The sequence below is a fragment of the Felis catus genome, chromosome D2 (genome assembly GCF_018350175.1).
Source record: "Felis catus isolate Fca126 chromosome D2, F.catus_Fca126_mat1.0, whole genome shotgun sequence".
Classification (NCBI taxonomy): domain Eukaryota; kingdom Metazoa; phylum Chordata; class Mammalia; order Carnivora; family Felidae; genus Felis; species Felis catus.
The window spans coordinates 2,255,202-2,279,380 of NC_058378.1; the positions used below are offsets into that span (position 1 = coordinate 2,255,202).

A 24,179-nucleotide genomic window follows, 5' to 3' on the forward strand; every position below is an offset into this window, starting at 1 on the left:
AAGACAGTGAGTGCATCCAGACTGGGACAGACAGACATCTTGGCTAAATTAAAAGGCAAAGTAAAACAGAGAAAAGGAAAGAAAAGCAAAGCAAATAAAGAGAAGAGAGGAGAGGAAAAGAAAAGAGAAAAGAAAGCAGGAAAAGAGCAAAGAAAAGAGAAGAGAAAAGAAAAAGGACAAGAAAAGAGAGAAGGGAAGGGAAACGGGACTTCTCTTTCCCTCCCTCCCCTCACTGTCTGTCTGGTGTAGTTCCTGACATCCAGCTTCTAGTACTTCAGACAGACTCCTTCTCTTCTAAGTGCACGTCTCTTACACAGAGCCAGAACTACAGCAATTAGAAGGAAGATATGCTCTGATGTTTAGTTGATCTCAGAAATACTTGATTTTTAATTTTTAGTTATGTTGTGTTGATTTTCTTTTTTTTTAATTTTTTAATGTTATTATTGAGAGACACAGAGAGACAGAGCATGAGCATGGGAGGGGCAGAGAGAGAGGGAGACACAGAATCTGAAGCACGCTCCAGATGTGGGGCTTGAACCTACAAATCGTGAGATCATGACCTGAGAGGAAGTCGGACGCTTAACCGACTGAGCCATCCAAGTGTCCTATATTGATTTTCTTAAAGCCAAAATTTTATGGTTTTTGTAATATAATAATTTTAAAGTATTTTTGAAATGTTTATTTATTTTGAGAGGAGAGGGAGGGGCGGGGAGAGAGAGAGGGAGAGAGAGAGAGAGAGAGAGAGAGAGAGAGAGAGAGAGAGAAACTCTGACAGCACAGAGCCCCGTGTGGGGGTCACCCCGTGAGATACTGACCTGAGCCAAATCAAAAGTCAAACACTTAACCAACTGAGCCACCCAGGGGCCCCAATTTTAAAGTATTAAAAAAAATAACGTTTATTTCTTTTTGAGAGACAGAGAGAGAGAGAATGAATGAATGACTGGGGAGGGGCAGAGAGAGAGAGAGAGAGACACAGAATCTGAAGCAGGCTTCAGGCTCCCAGCTGTCAGCACAGAGCCTGACATGGGGCTCGAACTCGCAAACTGTGAGATCATGACCTGAGACGAAGCCGACTGAGCCACCCGGGCGCCCCTAAAGTATTTTTAAATGGACATAAACAAAGTTGACTTAAACTGCCTGCTATCTGTGAACACATTAGACTTCTGTTTCTTGCCAGTCTTATTAGAGAATATGTGTTGGTTAGTAGTTCAGACAACAGAAATCGGTAGTATGGGTAATCTGGACGTGTGCTGAAGAAAACAGTACTGCCCTGCCCTGATGAGATATTGCTTCCTCAGCAAGTGGATTGTAGCTGTAGTCATTGAGGCTTCCAAGTGATGTGGGGTGGGTGAAATGAGTGTGACCCCGCCCGTGCTGTTTTACTGTCATTTGATTTTGTTTCATACTTTTAGCCCTTCTGGTTCTCATCCATTGCTAATCAATGTGCTGAACAGGTTAAATATCTGAAAGTAATGGTTTGTGTTCTAACCATTAGTCTACCAAAGGTCTCTTTCGTTTCACCAGTTCACCCCCACATTTACTCATCCTTCCTTCTGTTTTTACCGTCTTTAACTCCTGCTGCCATCCCCCCACCCTCTCCAAGCCGGACTTCACAAATTCCGCCTCCTCCAAAGACATCCCCATCCCACTCTCCCTCCTTCCCCTCACTTCCCTGTGCTGGGATCTGCCTTTACACCTCCCCCTCCCACCGTCCCTGCAGGGAAGACTCCCCCCCCCCCCCACCCACCCCATCCCTGCAGGGAGAACTCTCTGGTCATCCCCAAAGGGTCAACTTTCAAAGCCCTTACACCGCCCCCTGTCCCTGCAGGGGGGACTCCTTGGTCATCCCCAAAGGGTCAGCTTTCGAAGCCCTTACATCTCCCCCCTCCCCATCCCTGCAGGAAGGACTCTCTGGGTCATCCCCAAAGGGTCAGCTTTCAAAGCCCATATATCTCCCCCCCATCCCTGCAGGAAGCACTCTCTGGGTCATCCCCAAAGGGTCAGCTTTTGAAGGCGGAAACTTGTACGGCTGATGTGCGTTGTGCACTCTGGCACCAGGTCAGTGCCTCTGTCCAGTGGACAGCCTCCTGCGTTCTTTCCCTCTCAAGAGTGAGCTCCTTTTCAATCCCCCATCGCTCTGAGAATGAGCTCAGACACCTGGGCGGTGGGGGGGTGGGGGGTGGCGGGAATGAGGCCATGACACTGTGACCCCTGGCCGTCTCGCAGACCAGCTCTGCTTCAGCTACCGATTGCTGTGTCACAAACCACCCCAGAGCTTGTGGCATAAAACAACATCCACTTTATTAAGCCCACAGTTGTCCTTGTCAGGAATTGGGCAGGGCTTAGCAGGGACGGTTTGTTCCGTTTCTGCTCAGGGACGACTGGAGTCTCAGGGAAGGTGCCGGAGACAGCTGGGAATCTCTGGAATGGTTCGCGTGAGGCTGTGTTCTCCATCTGGCTTTCGTCTGGATTTCCCTTTCTCACTCATGTCATGACCCTAGGACTGGGATGACCAGATGGCTTCCCAGCTGACACATCCACACACACAGCTGGATGGCTGGACGGCTGGATGGCTGGATGGCTGTGGCCGGGTCGCCTCACCTGGTGGCCTCTGCTTCCTTGCTGCACGAGGATACCAGGGCGGCAGGTCGCCCACAAGGTGCTGGCTCCCCCGAGTGCACATGTCAGGAGGACTGGAGACCTGCAGGGATCTTTGGGACCTAACCCCAAGCGTCCCGGCTGTCACGTCAGCTGCATTCTCTTGGTCAAGGGAATCAGAAGGGGATTCTGTCTTCAAAGGGAGGGCAGTTATGTGGCGCCTGGGTGGCTCAGTCGGTTAAGCGTCTGACTTCGGCTCAGGTCATGATCTCGCGGTCTGTGAGTTTGAGCCCCGCATCGGGCTCTGTGCTGGCAGCTCAGAGCCTGGAGCCTGCTTCGGATCCTGTGTCTCCCTCTGTCTCTGCCCCTCCCCACTCACATTCTATCCTTCTCTCTCAAAAATAAACAAACATTAAAAATTTTAAAAAAAATAAATAATAGTAAATTAAATGTATTTTGAGAAAACAAAAATAATTGGATGCATTTTGTGTTGTCAATAGGGTTGACGCTCAGCGGTTTAAAATACTAAATACTGCATTCCTATTTCAACCATCATATTGTCTTTAGTTTTTTTTCTTCCTCCTCTTGTATTTTTTCTACCATTTTAATTTTCGTTTAGTTTTGCCACGCAATCTCTGTGGTTTTTGAAATATCTAAAAGTATTTGTATTATCAGTTTGTGATCGGTGTCTAGAATTCTTAAGAGAAAATTGCCGAATGAATTTGACCAACAAAGGGAAAAAATGACAATACACTTATATTGAACAATCCTTGTGGAAATGGTGAAAAATAGTTGGAGTAGGACCTATTTAGAGATAGCTCACTGGCACTTCTTTGAAAATAATATTTCTTTCCTCCTGACTGTAGTATGTTGATAGGGTTTCAGGTAGAGTTTTCTCTCTTCCCCTGTAAGTTTTATGGTTTGACTCAACCCTGTGCCACCAGAGTGTCATCTGCTTCCTACATGGGGGATATGTGATCTGTCCCTGCCAGGAAGTGGCCTCTGGTGGCCTCACCTGTGGTGTATTCCTACTGTCCACTGTGCTTTATGCAGGTTAGTCATAGCTGCATAGTGTGTGTGTGTGTGTGTGTGTGTGTGTGTGTTAATGACAAAAAAAGAACCAGATAAGAATTTCAACATCTGTGATGCTCTCTGCACAGGATTTATGAGAGTTTTCTGTGTCCTGTGGGTATGTTGGGATTGAATGTGAAGGCTTAAGAAGAGGAGGAAGACATTTACGACTACCAAGAAAGACTTTCTCCTAAGAGTAAGGCAATGACTTACTCTTTGTAAGAGTAAGGCAAACTCAGAGAATTTAATATTTCTAAATGCAGCAGGTAAAACAATAATCATCCTGTCCTTAGTTTGATTTCATGTCAGGGGAAATTTTAGAGGAAGGTCTGTTCAAAAATATGAATAGTTCATGGGGCGCCTGGATGGCTCAGTTGGTCATGACTTCGGCTCAGGTCATGATCTCGCTGCTAATGAGATCAAGCCCCGTGTCGGGCTCTGTGCCGGCCGCTCTGAGCCTGGAGCCTGCTTCCGATTCTGGGTCTCTCTCTCTCTGCCCCTCCCCCACTCTCACTCTGTTTCTGTCTCTCAAAAATAAATGAATGTTAAAAATTGTAAAAAATTATGAATCGTTCAATTTTGGGTGAAAAACATGCATCAGGGATTTTGCTTTTGTATTTCTTTCACTGTCACACATTTAACATAAATATGGTTTGTAAAGAAATCTATTATTTCATCTGTCATTAAATGGCCTAACAGTTTTGTCTCAGATGATTTAAAGTTATTTGGGAAAAATTAAATGTGATAACTTGAAATGTTTACCCAGCTACAGTAAGCCTAAGCATAATTTCGCATATATATTTTACAACGTTAAGATTTATTTACAAAACTTCTTTGTTGTACAGAAAGTACAAGTGCTATTAGAATTCTGGTGTAGCTGTAACCACAGGCAGCCGACGAACTGGTCAGAGATGTTCATGCTGGTGTGAGAATGTCACGTGGAAACATAACAACACTTAACGATTTTGTTGAGTAAAGGCCCCGAGCTTGATGGCAGGTTAACAGGAAGGACTAAATGGATGAAGGTAGAATGTCACAGGAACTGTTCTTGGTCTCATTGGGTGTATGGGTCTTTTAGGGTTTGTATTACAGCTACCTTTATTTTTAAATATTTACAGAAGTGATGCGAGTAGTCCATCCAGCCAATACTGAACAGTATTTTTGCAGATTTTTTGGGTCTTAATCATTTTCTCCTTTACTATGTTTATATATAATGTGTGTGTGTGTGTGTGTGTGTGTGTGTGTGAGAGAGAGAGAGAGAGAGAGAGAGAGAGAGAGAGAGAGAGAGTGAGTTATGGCTTACAGTTAATGTAATTACATGTTCACACTTATCATGTATGGGTTTATGTATAGTACACACACACACATACACCACACACGGATATTTGGAAGAAAATTAGAGGAATTTTCTCAATCTTACCTGCTTCTCACCTTATCTCAATCTTACCTGGTTCTGTGATAAATGGCTTAATGAAAGGTTGATTAAGTCATCCCTGTAAGTACTGAACTACTTTTCTTTTGAACAAAGTTCTCATATATTTATGTTATGAGAGGGATTTCCAAATTCTTGTGTGTAAATGGTGTATTTTTGAGAAAGGTATCAAAAACAAATGTAAGAAGGAAAACAGAAACTTCAGTATTGCAAGAAGGAAAAAGGCAACATATATTTTAAGGACAAAGACCTTAAAATACAATGATATTTGATGGTAGCTCTTGTATTTATTATCACTAATTCCTATTTTTTTTTTTTTGGAAAAAACTTATCACTGTCTTACCTTGTCCATGTTGTTTTGGGGAATAGTATCCGACCCAATTTCAGTCGTGTGTGAAATCTCAACATCCTGGTGCCCACTAGCTTAGAGGAAAAAGCAGACTTGTGAAATAGACCTGAATTTAAATTCCATATCTTTATCAGCTGCCTGATTTGATCTCTCCGAACTCCAACATTGTTATCTATAAAATATCCTGAGTATTTTTCCAGAGTGCCATTAACAATTATGTCCCGGTAGCAGTCTTAGCATAATAAGTGGCTCAGTTCATTACATATTCCTTCTTTTTCCCTTTTTTATGGACAGCTATGACCTTCACATGTATGCACTGATTTATCTGTGATCATAGGTGGCACAGATTTTTTGTTTTGCACCTGACAGAACGTTTCATGCCTCGCATTCTGTCATTGGAAGGTAGAGATATCTCTTCTTCCTGCTAGATTGACCTGGAGGTAATCTTGGAGTCCCTTTCCAAAGCTCGTCCCATTTTTCGACCTCAGATTTATAGATTGTTTTCATGTCACTTATCTATTGTGGCAGAGTAGCAATAAATTAATCCATTTAGGACGTTTAAGATCTTACAGCTTTACCTGTCAGTGGTTCAGACAAATACTTTCTTTAATTCTAGCTTCTGAGGGAGGTCACTGTAACACGAGTGTAGATTGTGGCACTACACTTTTTCTGAGATGCTTGAGGTCTCCTTGGGACATCTTTTGGTGAAAAGGAAAATACAGTTAAAATGAATGAATAAATGCATGCATACGAAATAAATGGGGAATTTTGCTGTCTTAACATTTTATTTCAGTCTTGCTTTATTGAAAAGCCTGTGGATGGCTTTTAATAGCTTTAGAAACTGTAAAATAAAACAACATTGATTCAAAGTAAAGCTGTGCTTGGTAATTTTCTCAGTACATCAGATATTTTTATATAGAAAAATGGAAATGAAATGAAAACCTACAGGACATATAGGCAAATACATGCAGTGATTAGAGGGGAGTTAAATGAAAATGATGAACCCCTTCATCAGATATCTTAGTGGTAGCCTGGCTCAGCTTAATCTCTTTTCATCTCCCTGTTTTTTGCTTGGAAAATAGTTTGAGGATGTAGATTACTGTCCTCTCTTCATTAGTCAAACTTTTAATAGGATCCTAAGACTACTGGGTATAATTAGATTAAATGACAGAAGAAATCCTCAGGGATAAAGTTTACACCAGGGACAAACTTTACATCTAGTGTAAAGTTTACACTAGAACTTTAATTATTTTTTTTCTTTCTTAATGCTGCTGGGTTTCTTGATTAGAACAGCAGGGGTTCCCATGAAGAATGTTTGGAAGTTTATTAGTATAAATCATATTCTACATTTAGATTGCTTGAAAGATTTGTTTCAAAAACAAAATAATGAATATGTATCCCTCTTAGCTTGTAGCTACAACGTTACCTATTTCTAAACTTTTCACTGCCTATTAATGAACAGATATTTACTAGACACCCATTCTGGGTAAGGTCCTATGCCACATCCTAGGGAAATATACACAAAAATTAATAAGTAAGAGAAATTCCTTTTAATTAATGAGTTTTTTGCTTTAATATAGACAGTTGGACATTAACATGTGATCACAGAAAAGTTTAAAGAGAAGCTTTATGTAACAACATCAGCAGTTTCATCATAGACGATGCGTTTAGTACCTTAAATACAATACGACATTGTGTCATTGTAAGAACGTGCAGCTTACTGCTTACTTCTTCAACTTCTCCACCAGTTGCAAGCATGATATATGCCTTTTCATGAGTTGCAGTAATCAGACAATTTCATTCAAATAACACACTGTCTCATTCAGTAATATTTGGGGCAGCATTAGATTTTCATCTATGAGATAAAATTGCAGGTCGAGGTGATGCAGGAAAGCCTGTCCTGTAAAAATACTCTATCATGTTTTCTTAGAAGACTTTGATGGTTGCATTTGTACTGTTTTGAATAAATCTAGAATTATTTCTCTTGGATATTTGAATATATTTGTTCTCAGTCTGGGCCCGTGCCTCCTGAGAGCCCGTAACGAATTACTTCCTCACGGAACATGGCCCCTGGATATTATGAGATACAAGGATGCTATCCTTCCCTTCTCCTTGCCATTGTCTATTGCCAGCCCAGCCCTGGCTTCTCTCATCCCATCAGTTTTCATTCGGTTCCTCCATTTGCTTCAGGCCCATCTCATTTTAATGATGGGAAAAGACAGAGGCATCGTATTTTATGAAGCAGGAATCCAATCTATTCACTCTGCAGCTTGCTTCTTGAAACTTTTAATAGACTCATTGCCTTATATTTTTAGAGTCATCGAAATTCAGTCCGTTAAAAGTTAGCCTAAAAATTAAAAATGCATATGCATTTATTTTTTAAAAAGTGAAGCTCAGAGAAGGTGATCTACCCCAACTCACAGACTGGCCCTGCATTAAAGAATTAAATTAGATTATGATCTAAAAGCTGCCTCAGCTCACCATCTCTTTGTACTGTAATCTGTGCTCATTTAGCAGCTCGGTTAAGAAGGTCAGTTGTACAGTTCATCTGTGGGGTGTGAATCCCAGAGGTACTACTTCCTAGTTGTGTAATCTTGGGTGGGTGGTTAACCTTTCCATGCCTCAGTTTCCTGTTCTGTAGAATGTTAGTACGTAGCTCACAGAGTTGTAAGGATTTAATAAGTTAGTGTCTGTGAATCATCTTCCACGGTAACTGGGCCATTTTGGCACTCGGTATGTGTTTGCTCTTACGGGGCAACATATGAAATAAAACATCTTCAGTTACTGGAGATAGGGTTGAAGAAAAAAGTTAAGTTGTATAGTATGGAAGCTCTAAATAACTTCAGTTTTTGAAAGGGAGATAACTTCTGAAAATTGAGAGAGGCGAAAATGAGCTTTTGGAAAATAGAATATTATTTAACGGTTGCTATCCAGAAACATTATTGAACACGAACTTGCATGTAATACTTCTAGATGTATGGTATTACAACAGAAAAATTTCAGGGTTTTTTGGAGGCATCTTATTAAATCATTTCTTCTAGGTGCTGCCTAAAGGTGGTTTATGTATGCTTTTGAAATATTTAATCAACTTAATAATTCAGACAAAAATATTAGGGCATACAGTACTCTTGAAATAATTACTTCGTAGAAGTTCAAGAAATGATGTAGATGATGGTGATGATGATAATGATGATATGGATGTAAATATCGTTATTATTTCCACTTACATTAAGAAGAAGTAAAGGATTCCTCATGTTTCTAGTTGAGTGACTGTGGGTGGCTCTGATTAAAGCTATCTAGTGATTTCTTCAAAACCCCTTGGTTAATGTTCATGGTGGGATAGTTTTTGAAGGAAACATATCAAAATGAATAGGAAGGGAAACAGTATCTTATCAAAAGAAGGAAGAAAGGGAGGAAAGAGGGAAGAGAAAAGCTTTCTGTGGCCTGGATGAGGATGGGGTGATTTAGTTAGATCTGTACATACATAATGATACTTACTGTTTAAGTACAATAATTCCACCATGAAGTGTTCAAATAAAACTGGGAAATGTATTGACCTGGAAGGTTTAGACAGTGAGTTGTCTCCTGAGCTGGAAGGTGGGGCAGAGGCCAGCTGTGGTCCTGTGGACCGGTCCCAGGGCATGGATTGTGCACCAGCTAGGAGGATGAGACCGATCCTGGATATCAGGCATTTCTCAGGTTACCGTTTCTTTCTTTCTTTCTTTTTTTTTTTCCAACGCTTATTTATTTTTGAGAGACAGAGTGTGAGTGAATAGGAGCAGAGAGAGAGGCAGACACGGAATCCGAAGCAGACTCTAGGCTCCGAGCAGTCAGCACAGAGCCCAACGCGGGGCTCGAAATCACGAACTGCGAGATCATGACCTGAGCTGAAGTCGGACGCTTACCGACTGAGCCACCCAGGCGCCCCTCAGGTTAGCGTTTCTAATTTTAAAATCAATTGCGGTAGTTGATTCAAGTGTGATTTTGTCATTTTCTCAAAATCACATAGTTTTAGCATGCATTTGAGAGTAGATTCTCGTCTGATAGATATGACAAGATATACCCTTGTGCTGATATGACATACAGACTTGCCAAATCACTATGTTGTGCACCTGAAAATAATGTACAGCTGACATTGTGTGTCAGCTGTACTTCAGTGAAAATAAATAAATCAGAATTTTTAAAAGGCTAGAATCCTATCTTTTCAAGGAGGAGCAAATAGAAAACATGAATGTAGGGGGTTCAGGTCTGTGCAGGGCTTTGATACCAGAGGAATAGGAACTCTGAAAGACATATTTTTATATCATTTTCTTACAGGGTCAGGAGAGATGCTAATAAGAGTGGAAACACCTAGTGGTCAGAAATGGCAGGTGCTCACTGTGGGCCAATACGGGGTAGCGTGCAGTAAAGAGATGATTGTGCACACGCTTCAGGCAAGACAACCGCAGAATGACAATTGCAGGATTAATCATAAAATCATCCCCCCACAGTTATTTCTCTTAATGTGAATACACATTAGGGATTTCTGTTTGCATCTGACATGCCTTGGGATATATTCCTGTCCTTCTTGTTTTTAGTTCTATCTTTCCATCTGGCTTCACAGCAGACACAGGTATTCGTTTTAACAAGCAGTCCTAGTCTGTGTTGACCTCACTTAAAATACGGTGCAGATTCTGAACCACCCAAAGGGAAACATCTGAGAGTTTGGGGTCAGGTGACAAGAATAGTAAGCAGCTCGTAGAAGAGCATAGGAAACAAAACAAAACAAATCACGTTTTATGAACAAATAAAATAGCTGTGAGTTTAGAATGCCCAGTTTATGACAATGAGGGAAGACATTGTCAACAATGGCTCATGTCTGTGAAGAAAGAATTAATTTAGACTCTGTGCTGATGAGTAGTTGGGGGATAGAGGTGATGTTATGTTAAAACTGTAGTTTCAGTAAAGGAAAATACTACGGAGAAAAGCTGATGTATCTTGTGTTGGGTGAGTTGACATTAGGTACCGTAAGAGTGAGAAATGGCATTTTGACTACAAAGTTAGAGACTCAAACCCGAAGCTTAAGTAAGAGAAAGCATTAAAATATACACATGTGGGGTTGCCAATATCAGCTTCCCTCGCCACTTCTTCTCTCCAGGCAAAACAGGAAAGAAGGAAGAGGGGTGTTTCTTTCACATGCTTGTGGGCCTGTAGCCTATGTGGATGGGAGGAGTTGCTCATTGGTTAGGAAAATGCAGGAAAGAGTAGATATGCAAATGATGCTGGTATTTGCATATTTTCTCCTCTGGTTTTTTAAGTGGAGGAAATCAGGAGCTTCTCCAAAACTAAAGACAGAAATACTTCCAAAGTATTTTTGAAAGGGTCCTTTGAGCAACAGCAGTACCGATTAAGCACATTGAAAGTGTTTAATGGCATTGGCAAAATTTGAATAATATGTTGTGTCTCAGCAAATATACTGGCAATCATATGAAAGGAAAGTGTGTGAAATTTCACTTATATGATATAGGAATACAACTGTGTTAGGAAATTAGAGTATAAAGGGCATTCATCAGTTTCATATTTTGATGTTTTAAAGTTCAAGATTCATGAAATAAATGCACCCATCAGGCATCTTAAAAGCCTCAGGAAAGATTGGTGATAAAGAGCAATCAATTGAAATGGGGTGTAGCTATTTTTAGCATACATTTTTTACACCTAGAACATGTAGATGAATTCAGGTGTTTTCCATTTATCTAACGCTATAGGAGGGCATAATGTTGCAAATCGAAGGACAATGTTGTAATTCCAAATATCTGATTTATGCACTGAGACTCTTCAGCACAATCCACCTGATAAACAGTGGGTGGTCTGGGGAGTTTTAACGTCACTGCTTTTAAAGATGACAGTTCATAATATTGGGGGGTGTTCCTGAATAAAGCAGGGATAGACACTACCTTGATGTGAAGTATTAAGGAAAATTGTCTAAATTTTGGAAATAAGACCGAAGAAAGTACATGTTCTTTCATTGTCCCTTTGGGGTATATTTTAACAGGCCTACCTAAATATTATTTAATTCTTTGGGGTGATTTATTGGCTTTCACTTTGTTTTCTGCTAAATGATCGTGCCCTAGAAATTATAACGTTAGTGTTAGCTTGTAGATCTCCCTCTGGTAGAAAAGTTGATCCCGAAGGTTATGATTTGGGCTCCCTATAGTTCACTATCCAGTTCTGTTTGTAACCTGGGTATCTTACTCTAATACATATATTTCAAATGCCTATAAATACTGAGTTCCTCAAATGTTATTAGACAGGTCTTTACCATCTTCCTGTTTCTGTCATTAATGACATCATAAATATGTGATATTTGTGTTTTCTACATGTAAGTGGGAATTGTGTTTTTAGTTTTTGAAAATCTACCTTGATCGGGATTCATTTGGCTCGTGACAGAGAAAGGAGAGGCTTAGGAATTGATAAATTAATGTCCCGAGAAACCATAAAGAAATGTCAACTTTCCAAAATGGTGGTTAGTTCCATTTTCCTGAAGCCTCGGGAGATTAATCATGAGCAAACAAGTTGAGTAATGACAGGGACATGTGAACTGGAATTCTGCTAACGGGGACAGCAGCGGTGATGGGTGCCGGGAGGCCGTTTACATCAGGGACGCTTCACCTGCTGGCAGGGTCCTGGAATTCTCCAGTGCCACCTACGCCTCCTTCATTTTTGTGTCGACCCGTCATGAGCGACAGCATCCGGCTGTACTCTTCCCCAGCAGAGCAGCCCAACAGAGGGGGAGGCATCGATGGACACATGAAGCTGCCTCAGCAAACCCACATGGGCTGCAACTTTTAAGATCGGAACTCTTTTTTTGAATTTTGCCTTAAGATACTAGGAAACTAGCTTCACTAAAATACTGATCTCCTACTTCAATGAAGAGAGCAACTCTTCTGTTTTATTCGGCTTTGAATCGGCAGCATCGATTACAGAAGTCGCTCAGAGAATACTTGGTGACGGAATGCACAAGTGAACGTTCTGCAGGAAGTTGGACCTGATGGGGCCTCTGAGCGCGGCCACCCCTAATCACCGAGCAGGGCAGGGGCCGAGCGCTAATTTGATCGAGGACTCAGCTGCAGAAAAAGTGCCAGAGATTTTGCCGTTGGTAGATTTCAGTTCAGATCCAGTTCTGCCTTTCCCTGGCTGGGTCAACATGAGCAGCCGCGGTAACCTGTCTAAGACTGTTTCCTGATCGCAGCGAATGGAAGAGCTGCCGTGTCCGGTTGAGATGTGCTATGTGTCTCACAGTCCTTGAATCGTATAGTAGCCGCTCTGTGAGTTCTCCCTGCTGTAGGATAAATTTGAAAATTATAAATAGCTACCCACAACTGTTATTCGCGCTCTTCTAGATATTTCATCATTCATTAAATTTTATTATATACCCTTGCTAAAGTTCCAACTGCAATAGCGTAGGTCTTTAATTTTATCACAAATAGTATGTGCTTATTGACTTCTTAATATTCACTATCTCCAATAATTTTCCTGTTAGTTTTCCTTTCCAGATGTAACCATTTCTTTCTGTCAAGATGCTCATCATTTTAAGGGGTCTCTTACACAGAGCTCACTATAAACATTTTATGAACTGCTATCACTTACTCTATTAATTAACATACATAAGATCAATCAAGTGATGTCATATTTTACAAAATAATGCTTTGTGTTAGTAGTTTCTCATTTACATGGATGTGAGCGTGATCTGGCAATCTGGGTATAACATCTGTTACTCAATTACTGGCCAGAATAATTCTATAGATTTCAGTGATGTTAATCACTACCATAGGTGTGTCTGTCCTTTCTTACCAGAGGAGGATGTTTTATTAAGTCTATATATATATATATGTATATATATATATATTTATATTTATATTTATATTTATATTTATATTTATATTTATATTTATATTTATATTTATATTTATATTTATATTATATATATACACACATAAATATATAAAATATAAACTAAGTATATATTTTATATTTTTGTACATAAAAATATATATAATAAATATATAAAAATATAAATATATTTTTTTTTGAGAGAGAGAGAGAGAGGGGGAGAGATCATGAGCTGGGGAGGGGCAGAGAGAGAGGGAAATTGAGAGTCCCAAGCAGGTTCTGCATTGTCAGCACAGAGCCCAACACGGGTCTTGATCCCACAAACCCTGAGATCATGACCTGAGCCAAACTCAACTGACAGATGCATAACCAACTGAGCCACCCAGGTGCCCCCAGAGGACAATCTTCTTTTTTTTCCTACTTTCATTTTAATTATTTTATTTTTATTTCTTTAAATTTAAATCCAGGTTATTAACATATAGTGTAATAATGACTTCAGGAATAGAATGTAGTGATTCATCACTTACATATAACATCCAGTGCTCATCCCAAAGGTGCCCTCCTAATGCCCCTCACTCATTTAACCCATCCCCCCACCACCTCCCCTCCAGCAATCTTCAGTTTGTTCTCTGTATTTAAGAGTCTCTTCTGGCTTGTCTCCCTCTCTGTTTTTATTTTATTTTTACCTCCTTTCCCCTATGTTCCTCTGTTTTATATCTTAAATTCCACATAGGAGTCAAGTCATATGATGTTTGTCTTTCTCTGACTGACTTATTTCACTTAGCATAATACCTTCTAGTTCCATCCATGTTGTTACAAATAGCAAGATTTCATTCTTTTTGATCACTGAATAGTATTCCATTGCATATATCAGCCACATCTTATTTATCCATTCATCAGTCGATGGACATCTGGGCTCTTTCCATACTTTGGCTGTTGTTGATAGTGCTAACATTGGGGTACATGTGCCCCTTCAAAACAGCACTCCTGTATCCTTTGGAAAAATACCTAGTAGTGCAATTGCTGGGTCATAGGGTAGTTCTATTTTTAATTTTTTGAGGAACCTCCATACTGTTTTCCAGAGCAGTTGCACTAGTTTGCATTCCCACCAGCAGTGCAAAAGTGTTCCCTTATCTCTGCATTCTCGCCAGCCTCTGTTGTTGCCTGAGTTGTTAATTTTAGTCATTTGACAGGTGTGAGGTGGTATTTCATCATGGTTTTGATTTGTATTTCCCTGATGATGAGTGATGCTGAGCATCTTTTCATGTGTCTGTTTGCCATCTGGATGTCTTCTTTGGAGAAGTGTCTATTCATGTCTTTTGCCCATGTCTTCACTGGATTATTTGTTTTTTGGGTGTTGAGTTTGACAAGTTCTTTGTAGATTTTGGATACTAACCCTTTATCTGATATGTCGTTTGCAAATATCTTCTCCCATTTCGTTGGTTGCCTTTTAGTTTTGCTGATTGTTTCCTTCACTGTGCACAAGCTTTTATCTTGATGAGGTCCCCGTAGTTCATTTTTTCTTTTGTTTCCCTTGCCTCCGGAGACATGTCAAGTAAGAAGTTGCTGTGGCCGAGGTAAAAAAAAAAAAATTGTTGCCTATGTTCTCCTCTAAGATTCTGATGGTTTCCTGTCTCAACTTTAGGTCTTTCATCCATTTTTAGTTTATTTTTGTGTCGGTTGTAAAAAAGTGGTCCAGGTTCATTCTTCTGCATGTCGCTGTCCAGTTTTCCCAACACTGATTGCTGAAGAGACTGTCTTTATTCCATTGGATATTCTTTCCTGTTTTTTGAAGATTAGTTGGTCATACGTTTGTGGGTCCATTTCTGGTTTCTCTGTTCTGTTCCACAGATATATGTGTTTGTTTTTGTGCCAGTACCATACTGTCTTGATGCTGACAGCTTTGTAATATAGCTTGAAGTCTGGGATTGTGATGCCTGTAGCTTTGGTTTTCTTTCTCAGGATTGTTTTGGGTATTGTGGGTCTCTTCTGGTTCCATACAGATTTTAAGTTTGTTTGTTTTAGGTCTGTGAAGAATGCTGATGTTATTTTGACTGGGATCACCAGAGGAGGATATTCTTAATGAGAGATATTTAAAAATTTGAGTTGAGTTGTAAGAAATGAAGGTTAGTCATACTGCTAATAGGAAAAAAATTTTTTTTGAGTTCAGAATTCATTTCTAGTATAGAATCTCTTGGGGCTCTGTTCCCAGATATTAGGATTTATGTTTCCGACATGGGCCCCACACATTGGTAAATAGTTTTGGGCTATTGAATAGCCATGAGTAATTGCTACGTAGCTCTCAACCTGCTCATCTTTTTTAGAGAGATGACATGTTTCAAAAAAAATCCAGAAAACAAAACAAAACCAAAAAAACTGTTCCCTGGCCAATAACCTCAAGTAAGCCGATTTGAGGTAAGGAAGATAACATTTGGTTCTAATGTATCTCCTGCCTGTTCTGTTTTCTTCTACTTGTGCACCAGTGGAGTTTAATGCTAACACCATGAGGATAAAAACCAAATGCATACATTGAAAGTAAACTCATCCATGTGTTTCTTATCTTACCTAGATTTGTGACAGAATTTTAACTTAGTAGGTTAAAAATGGCTGATGCTGTTCAACTACTGGCTGTTAGACACACACTGCTATTGAGACCCAGTACCGAATCATCTGCCTTTATTTCCCCTTTTAAAAGGGAAAAATGCCCTGCTTTGGAGAATTTGATTTCATGATGCAAATGCTCCGGTATGGCTGAAAACTAGCTACCTCCCACATGACATCAATGAACATGTAGTTGGGCAAAGCTGTGTACAGACTGTTGGGGACGGTACGACCCCACAGCCCCAGCATACTACTTGTAATGGAAAATTGTCAGGGCAAAGAAACATGCTGTTTACTTCTTCCTTGCCTGGAATTGAATTAAATATATTTGGCTAGCTTAAAGTGATTAATTTTCCAAAGATCAACTACAAAGGAAATTTGGATGAGATTCAGGCCACCACAAAGCTGAAAATTAAACCAAAGGAAACATACACTATCTCATTCATCGTAGGGAAAAGTATCCTTCCTTCCTACATTTTGCTGTATTGATTCAAAGCCCTGTGTTGATTATTTTTTATTAGAGTATCATGATTTAAGACAAAGACAAAAATGCATAGTTATTCATTTGTAGATGTCTGATCATGTAGAGAACATAGCCCTACAAAGCAAAACTGTTAATAGCTGCAAAGTCAAGGTGGATTCCCACTCAGTATTTGGTTCTGGTGTCATTAGTGATGGACACACACACACACACACACACACACACACACAGCAGAGTATAGCGGGGCTCTCAGTCTGGTCCAGAATGGCCTGCAGTAGCTTAAAAGAACCAGGAAAGAAAGCTGCTTGGGTTTTGTTTTGTCGTCGTATTTCTGTGTCCGTGGGCCGGCTGGGAGAATAGGGCTGGTTTCCTGGCACATGGTCTCCAGTTCTGCCAGGGCCCAATCAGGGGGCCTTTTATCCGCTTTCCCAGCTCTGGGGCAGAAGGTGAAGAAGGCTTAGGTTGAAACGATGCTGACAATCAAGCATCAGAAACATGGAGCCACACTCTTTGTTATGAAACAGACAGATACAATCTCATTATATATCACAAACACATAAGGGAGCAAGGTGGCTTGGATTGAAAGAGTTGAAAAATCATGGGACATGCTCATTTTAATAAATTTTAATAAAGGTGACTTCACCTGCTCAGAGTCCCTTGAGGTCACAGGGAAGTGACCAGTTGGCTGCATTTTAATCTTCATGGTGACTGTGTTGAGGAACCTGCTTTAAAAGGAAGGCATGCTTTGAAATACTCAATAATACTTTTTGACAGTTTTAGAGTTGAATCATTCACACTTACCAGTCATATAAATAAATCCACAAGAGACATTAACGTCCGTCAATGAACAAAAACCCAGATCCCTTTACTTACGAATACTGTACTCCCAGAACTCTTTTAGGGTCTGTGATTATTAAAAAAAGCCTAGGGGTTACAGGTGGATAAGATGAACCTTGCTAGTGAGGAGCCCTTAGTCACATGTGTCAGTCACCGCAGAACAGCAGACCTTGCAAGATCACTCTCAGCAGATGTGATCCTAAAAAGAAAGGATAAAACCCAAATGCATCTATCGAGGTAAAATTTGTCACTACATCTCTTACATGGATTTGTGAGTAAATTGTCATTTAATAAAATAGCTGAAGCACTCCAGTGAGCTGCCCATTGAGACCAGTGTCAATGTTTTCTCTCTCCTCCATCCTCAAAAATACGCTATTAACTCCTGTGTGTTAAGCACTCAGAAGAGTGTTTTGCTTGCCTAAAGAGAAAATTGTCTATCTCCTTGTCAGAAGAGAAAAACATCTATTATTCGAATATCAAACGTTCTATTTGTTGTTTTCCCCCATGGAAGGCTGCAATTTCAAAAATGCATTCACACTACTTGAAGACAGGATTGTTAGAGTGACAAAGCACTGAATTCAAGTCATATGTCAAAGCCAGATTTTTCTGCTGTCGTCTCCTCTTTCTCTTAATAAATTGGATTTAAATAAATAAAGCAGACCACATGCAGATATGTCCAGAATTTTATGTTGTTAACGAATGAATCGTATCCTTCAAAAATTCATATTCACCCTGATCCCCAGAACCTCAGACCTTATTTGGAAATAGGATTGTTGCAGATGCAGTTGGTTCAGATGAGGTCTTCCTGGTGTGGGGAAGGCTCCTGACTCAAATGCCTGGTGTTCTCACACAAAGGGGAACCAGACCCATACACGGGAAAATGCCATGTGTAGGTCAAGGCAGAGATCTGTGTGGTGCCTCATCTACGAGACAAGGAACGCCAAAGACTGTCAGCAGGGCACCAGAAGCTAGTCCACCACAGATCTCAGAAGGAGCCAGCCCCAACATCTGATCGCGGACTCTAGACCCCAGAGCTGTAGGGAAGGCAGGTGGGTCTTCAACCACCCGGTCTGTGCGCTTTGTGATTTCAGCCCTAGAAAGCTCATACACCTGTACACCACACACAGATGCCGTCTTTAAAATCCATCCATCCCATCTCCGATTGCCTGATGCTGCAATTTGTAACTTAAAAAAAGTTGCCGTCTAGCTCAACCACACTTTGACGCCACCAAAGTGAAATAAATCAAGACCAAACCATATATACATATGAAAATACATATAGTAATATAAATGGTGCTTGTGGGTGAGGGGATAGCCTTCTTTTTTGTATAAAATAAAACTAGAGAGGTAATGTACAGACGATTGTGAAAAACGTGTCCTGCTACCCCCTGACGCTGCCTATGGAAATACAGCCTAGGAATCACTACTGAAGATTTTTAGCAATACCCAGTGCCTTTGAATTAGATGACTTCTGTTGCCTAACACCTAATTTGAGAAGTTCATAGTCCTTTGTTTTTAATTCTACGAGTATACTATATGAATCTCTTTAATTAGAAAATTGTAAGTTTGAAACGCTCTAGTGACAAGTCTTAATGACACAATCAGGAGTATAGATTACAAACGTGATTATGTTGGTTGAGTGTGTTGGTCTGTCAAAGACCCTGAATCAATATTAACAGAGTGGTGGAAAGACAGGTTTCAGGACAAGATGGAAAAACACTGCTAAATGGAGAGCACTTCTGTGTAAGAGCGATTTTGTATTTTAGAGAGAGCCCCACAATAAGGTGCCATGCTAAGGAGAAAATATTGACAGGGGACCTTGCCGGATATTAAGGAAGCAAAGGTAAATGTTAATTATCATATTCCAAGGCCAGTCACACTGTATATACCAGGTGAGGATAAACGGCTGCAGAAGTATTTGGTTAAAGGCGCTAGTGATTATTTTGAGGTTTGTCAGCCATGAAATCCACAAAGATTTATTGAGCACATCCTGTTTCCTAGACATTAGAAACACACAGATAAACGTGTCTTAAATTTCCTAGTAATGCTGATTTTGAGAGCACTAAATGACTAGATTATAATTATATTATCTTTTAGAAGTCAATGCGTAGGAAGATGAAGCAGCTAATTTGTTAGAGAACAGCCATGGTCTTGCCTATGAGTAGCACAAACATATTCCAGCTCAGAAGCATTTATTATCACCCGGTAGTATTAAAGGACACTGAGTACATAAAAATGTAGGAAATAATTTTAAACGAATTGCGCACGAAATCAGGTTGACTGTATATTTAAAATGCACATTTATCGGTCCTGACAGCTGTCAATCTAACGACTCATTTTCATGAAGTAGAGTCTTGTCAGGATGATTAGCTGTTGTGCAGGATGCTGTCAATCACACGAGTGTGAAGGTCTCAGCTCCTGTTTTCTTGCCTGGTTCCCCGTGCTGCTCGCTGCCACGCAGTATTGATTCCACCTTATTTCTGCGGTGACGAATAGTGAAATTATAAAGACAGATTTAGGAGTTACTTGGATCCCATCCTATGAAAGTCCTTTAAAAGAACCTGCTATATTTCTGAATGTATTTCATTTCAATAAAAATTATATTAATCACCAGATTGCAAAGTTTGTGTTTTGGGGGGTTTCGGAAACTTGGATAGGTTTTGACATTGCCTAATAACCCCCGTAAATAAAAAGACAACTTAGAAAAGGAAATGTATAGAAACTAAAGGCAGTGTTTTATGAATCAAAATATTTAACTTGAGTGATATTACAATGTGTATTTTGATAACATGGTTTTAATACAAGGAGTGAGAAATTTCATTTTAATATATGTAAGCTTCCCTTCAATACATGTACCATCATTTATCTACCCAGTGACTTTCTTCTAATATGAAAATTAGAATGATAGTAAGATATCTAGGAAGGGAGACACACCTTTACATAGTGTTAGTAGCTACGGTAATTGGTTGCAAGGTTTCTAATTCAAATGTTTCGGTACAAGTGATTTGTCTATCAGAATTCTGAGGTATGTACAATATCCATCCGCGTTCTAATTTTGTTTCTGTTGTTTAAACTCACAATACCAAAATCAAATGTGTCTTTCTGTTGCGTCTGTCTTTCCATTTCATTCTAAATATTTCTCCAAAATCAGTCTACTATACTCTTCAGAGTCCTGCATTACATTATTCTTCTCTTGGGTGCCAGCTACTCCAAATCTAGACCAAACATTTAAAAATATATTAAAACCATGTGGCGGCAGGAGTTAATGTGCACGATCCAGCAAAGGTAGAGGCATTTCATAAGTACTTAAAGGAGATCTGTAATTAAATATGAATTTTGAGTTTAATTTGTTTAAAGATACCGCCTCAAAGGTATGACAAAAGTTGTTCAGTGGAACTCAACTCCTGGCTTTAATGGGTTTTACATTTATTTTGTTATATTAAAGGTGATGTTAATGAGAAACTACTCCACCAGCCTTTCCAGAGTCTCCACTATGAGCCAGGCATACGGCTGCTTTAGGAACAATAGTTAAGCCATGGTCAGTGACTCCAACAGCTCCATTGATTGGTGAGGTATTAGAAGATACGCATGCAGCTCACCACCCTACAATAAGGTGGAAATTGTTTATACGTATAATTCCAATATCCAAAGTATTAAAAGTGTAACAGATGATCACTATATATAAGTTTATACGTCTTGGCTATTGCAAACATTGTTGCAGTGAACATGGGAACGGATATCTCTTCAAGATCCTGATTTTCATTATTTTGCATATATTCCCAAAGGTGGAATTAATGAATCATATACCACTTCTATTTTTAATTTTTGGAGAACCTCCATACTCTTTTCAATAACCACTGTACCATTTTGCATTCCCAGTAACAATGTACAATGGTTCCAACTTCTCCCCTCCCTATCCTCATTAGCACATTTTTTAAATATATAATAGTCATCCTAACAGGTGTGAGGTGTTATCTCATTGTGGTTTTTTATTTACATTTTCCTGATAATTACTGATGTTGAGTGTCTTTTAATATACCTGTTGGCCATTTGTATATTTTATTTGTAGAAATGTCTAAGTCTTTTGCACATTTTTGTAATGAAGTTATTTGTGTTGTTCTTTTTGTTTGTTTTACTGCTGAGTTGTAGGAATTTTTTATATGTTTTGGAAATTAACCCCTCATCAGGGATATGATTTGCATATATTTTCCTCCATTTCACACGTTGATTTTTTATTCTGTTGACTGCTTCCTCTGCTGGGCAGAAACTTTACAGTTCGATGTAATCCCACCTGTCTATTGCTTTTGTTGCCTATGCTTTTGGTGTCATAACCAAGAAATAGTTGCCAAGATCAATATCAAGAAATTCCCCCCTATGTTTTCGTCCAGGAGTTTTATGGTTTGGAGTCATATTTAAGACCTTAATCCATTTTGCGTTGATTTTTGTGCATGTTGTAAGGCAAGTGTCCAATTTCTTTCTTCCTTTTTTTTTTTGCATATGGATATCCAGTTTTTCAATAAACACTTCCAAGAATTGAAAAGAAAGGAGCACTTCCAAACTCATGTTACGTGACCAGCATTGTCCTGATGCCGAACTAGAAAAATACTTCAAGAGAAGAAAAGTACATTCCAACATTCCTGATGAACGTAGATGCAAAAAGCCTCAATAAAATATTAACAAACTGAATTTAGCAGTACCTTGACGGGATCCTAACACCACAACTGACTGAAAGTTGTCCCTGGGCTGCAAGGACATTTTAACATCTCCAAATCAGTGTGATGGACCACAGTAAACAGTGTAAAGGATCAACTTTGCATGATCATCTCAGTAGATCTAGGAAAGGCATTTGACTTAGGAGAGAAGAACGGTCTACAAACTGGGTATAGAAGGAATGTACTGCAAAATAATAAAGGCTGTTTGTGACAAGCCCACAATGACCATTCTATTTGATGGTAAACACTTTAAGTTTTTCCTCTAGTATGAAGAACAAGACGAGGATAACCCCTCTCATTACCTCTGGTCAGTGTAGTACCGGATGGCCTCGCCAGAACAGTGAGGCAAGAAAACAGGGATAAAATGAATCCAAATCAGGAAGGGAGTAAAATGGCCTCTCTTAGCAGATGGCATATCCTATATGTAGAAAATTCTAGAACCACCCCCCCCAAAAAAAACAGAAGTAAGACACATAAATTCAGTCAAGATACAGAATACAAGTCAACATACACAAATCAGTTGCATTTCTATACACCAACAACGAACAATTGGAAAAGGAAATTAGGGACACAGTCTCATCTATGATAGCATCAAAAAGAATAAAATATTTAGGAATAAGCATTTGACAATAGAGTCAAATGTTACAATTCCAAGAAGACTTTTGTTAAATTATCTTTCTTAACAGTAGCACCTTCTATTGAAAATAGTATAAATGTATACACTCTTCCAGGTCTGAGAGCAGATCTTACTTATCTCTATCAAAGAGTAAATAAAATATACATAATAAGCTCAGAAAGTAACTTTGGGATAAATAGATGTGGTGGAAGGCAGATTGCGAAAACAATTTGGGGGTCGACAGTTTGGTCAAGGGGGGTGTCTTTCCCGGTATCAGTGGTCTGTTCTTCTCTGTTGTGGGATAGACTCCACAGTGTGAATTTGCCCCGGCTCATGTAACCATTTGCCTGTGGGAGGGCACCCGGGTGGTGATCCGTTTTGAATGTTGCGAAGAAAGCCTCCGTGAACACCTGTGTGCAGGTGTTTGTGTGAACGTAAGTCTTCACTGTATGGGAGAGATTGCGGGAGAGCGCAGTTCCTGGGTGACATGGCGGTTACACGTCTACTTTGGTAGACGTTGCCAGTGTGTTTTCCAGAGGGACACAGCCACGGGCAGTGTGTGAGGGACATGTTCCTCTGCCTCCTCGGCTTTGCAGGGGTCGCTGTTATTCCATTACTTGCAGCCCTTCTAGTGGATGGGCAGTGACATCTCTAGTAGATGGGCGGTGACTCTTCCTTCCCTTATGGCCAACAGCATTGACCTCTTCTCATGTATGTGTCCTTCCTGGTGAAACACCTGCTCATGGTTTTGGCTCACTTTGATTTTTACCGTTGATTTTTAAGATATTTTTATGTATTCTGGATACACCATATTTACAGAAAAGGATATTTAGGAAATCTTCAAAGATTTATTAAATTTATTATGTATTGTAATACTGATAATAGTAAAGCAGGGGTTTTGTGGGTAAATCAATTCCACAAATAAATCTCTGTCAATTTGGTACAGAACCATGAAACTTTGGCTTAAAAAAATCATCATCGCTCTTACATAACGATCATTTCTGTTCTGTTTATTTGGCCCTTTTTTGGTCGTTCATTTCTTCCACCAATCTATTTCTCACTTAATAAAAGTTTTCCTAGGTGGGGCATAATTTTAAGAAGACTTAAGAGAGGCTCATTCGATGGCTGACACTGAAATTTGGGGTCCAAATCTGAGTTTTCTCATGTATCTGGTAGTCTCCCAGTCAAATATAGCACAAGTGTTTTGGATCCTAAGATAATGAATACTAGTAAGAGTCAATGCTCAAAACTTTAACATTTTGTTAACTTGTATCCTGGCTTCTCCTGGAGATAAAACAAGCCACAATTATAAGGTTTGCATCTGACCAATTCACAAATGTAATATTACTTGAAGGAGCTTGCTTCTGGCTATTAAATTTGTCTAATTTTCATGAATTTTTCACCTCTTTCTTTCCTCTAAAATCATGTTAAGCTACTTTTATTCAGCCTTTTTATTTATATCCTTTGTATCCTTCAAGAACTCTCAGTAGTTCCTTAGCTAGTTAATTTAGCTTTTATTCGTGTAATATTTCTTTAGAAGTTTAATTTGCCTTCACAGGATTTGTGCATCTATATTCATTGAACAACCATCAACTTTTTAGTGTCGCTTTAAA

The 24,179-nt window shown here is 39.5% G+C and overlaps 1 long non-coding RNA gene across 1 annotated transcript; it reads left to right on the top strand.

Moving 5' to 3' along the window:
• The first annotated feature begins 15,284 nt into the window (after positions 1 to 15,284).
• On the top strand, positions 15,285 to 23,961 carry LOC123380975. Its single transcript, XR_006587468.1, has 2 exons — positions 15,285 to 20,851; positions 21,748 to 23,961. It is a non-coding gene; the product is annotated as an uncharacterized LOC123380975 (long non-coding RNA).
• The last annotated feature ends 218 nt before the right edge of the window (positions 23,962 to 24,179 follow it).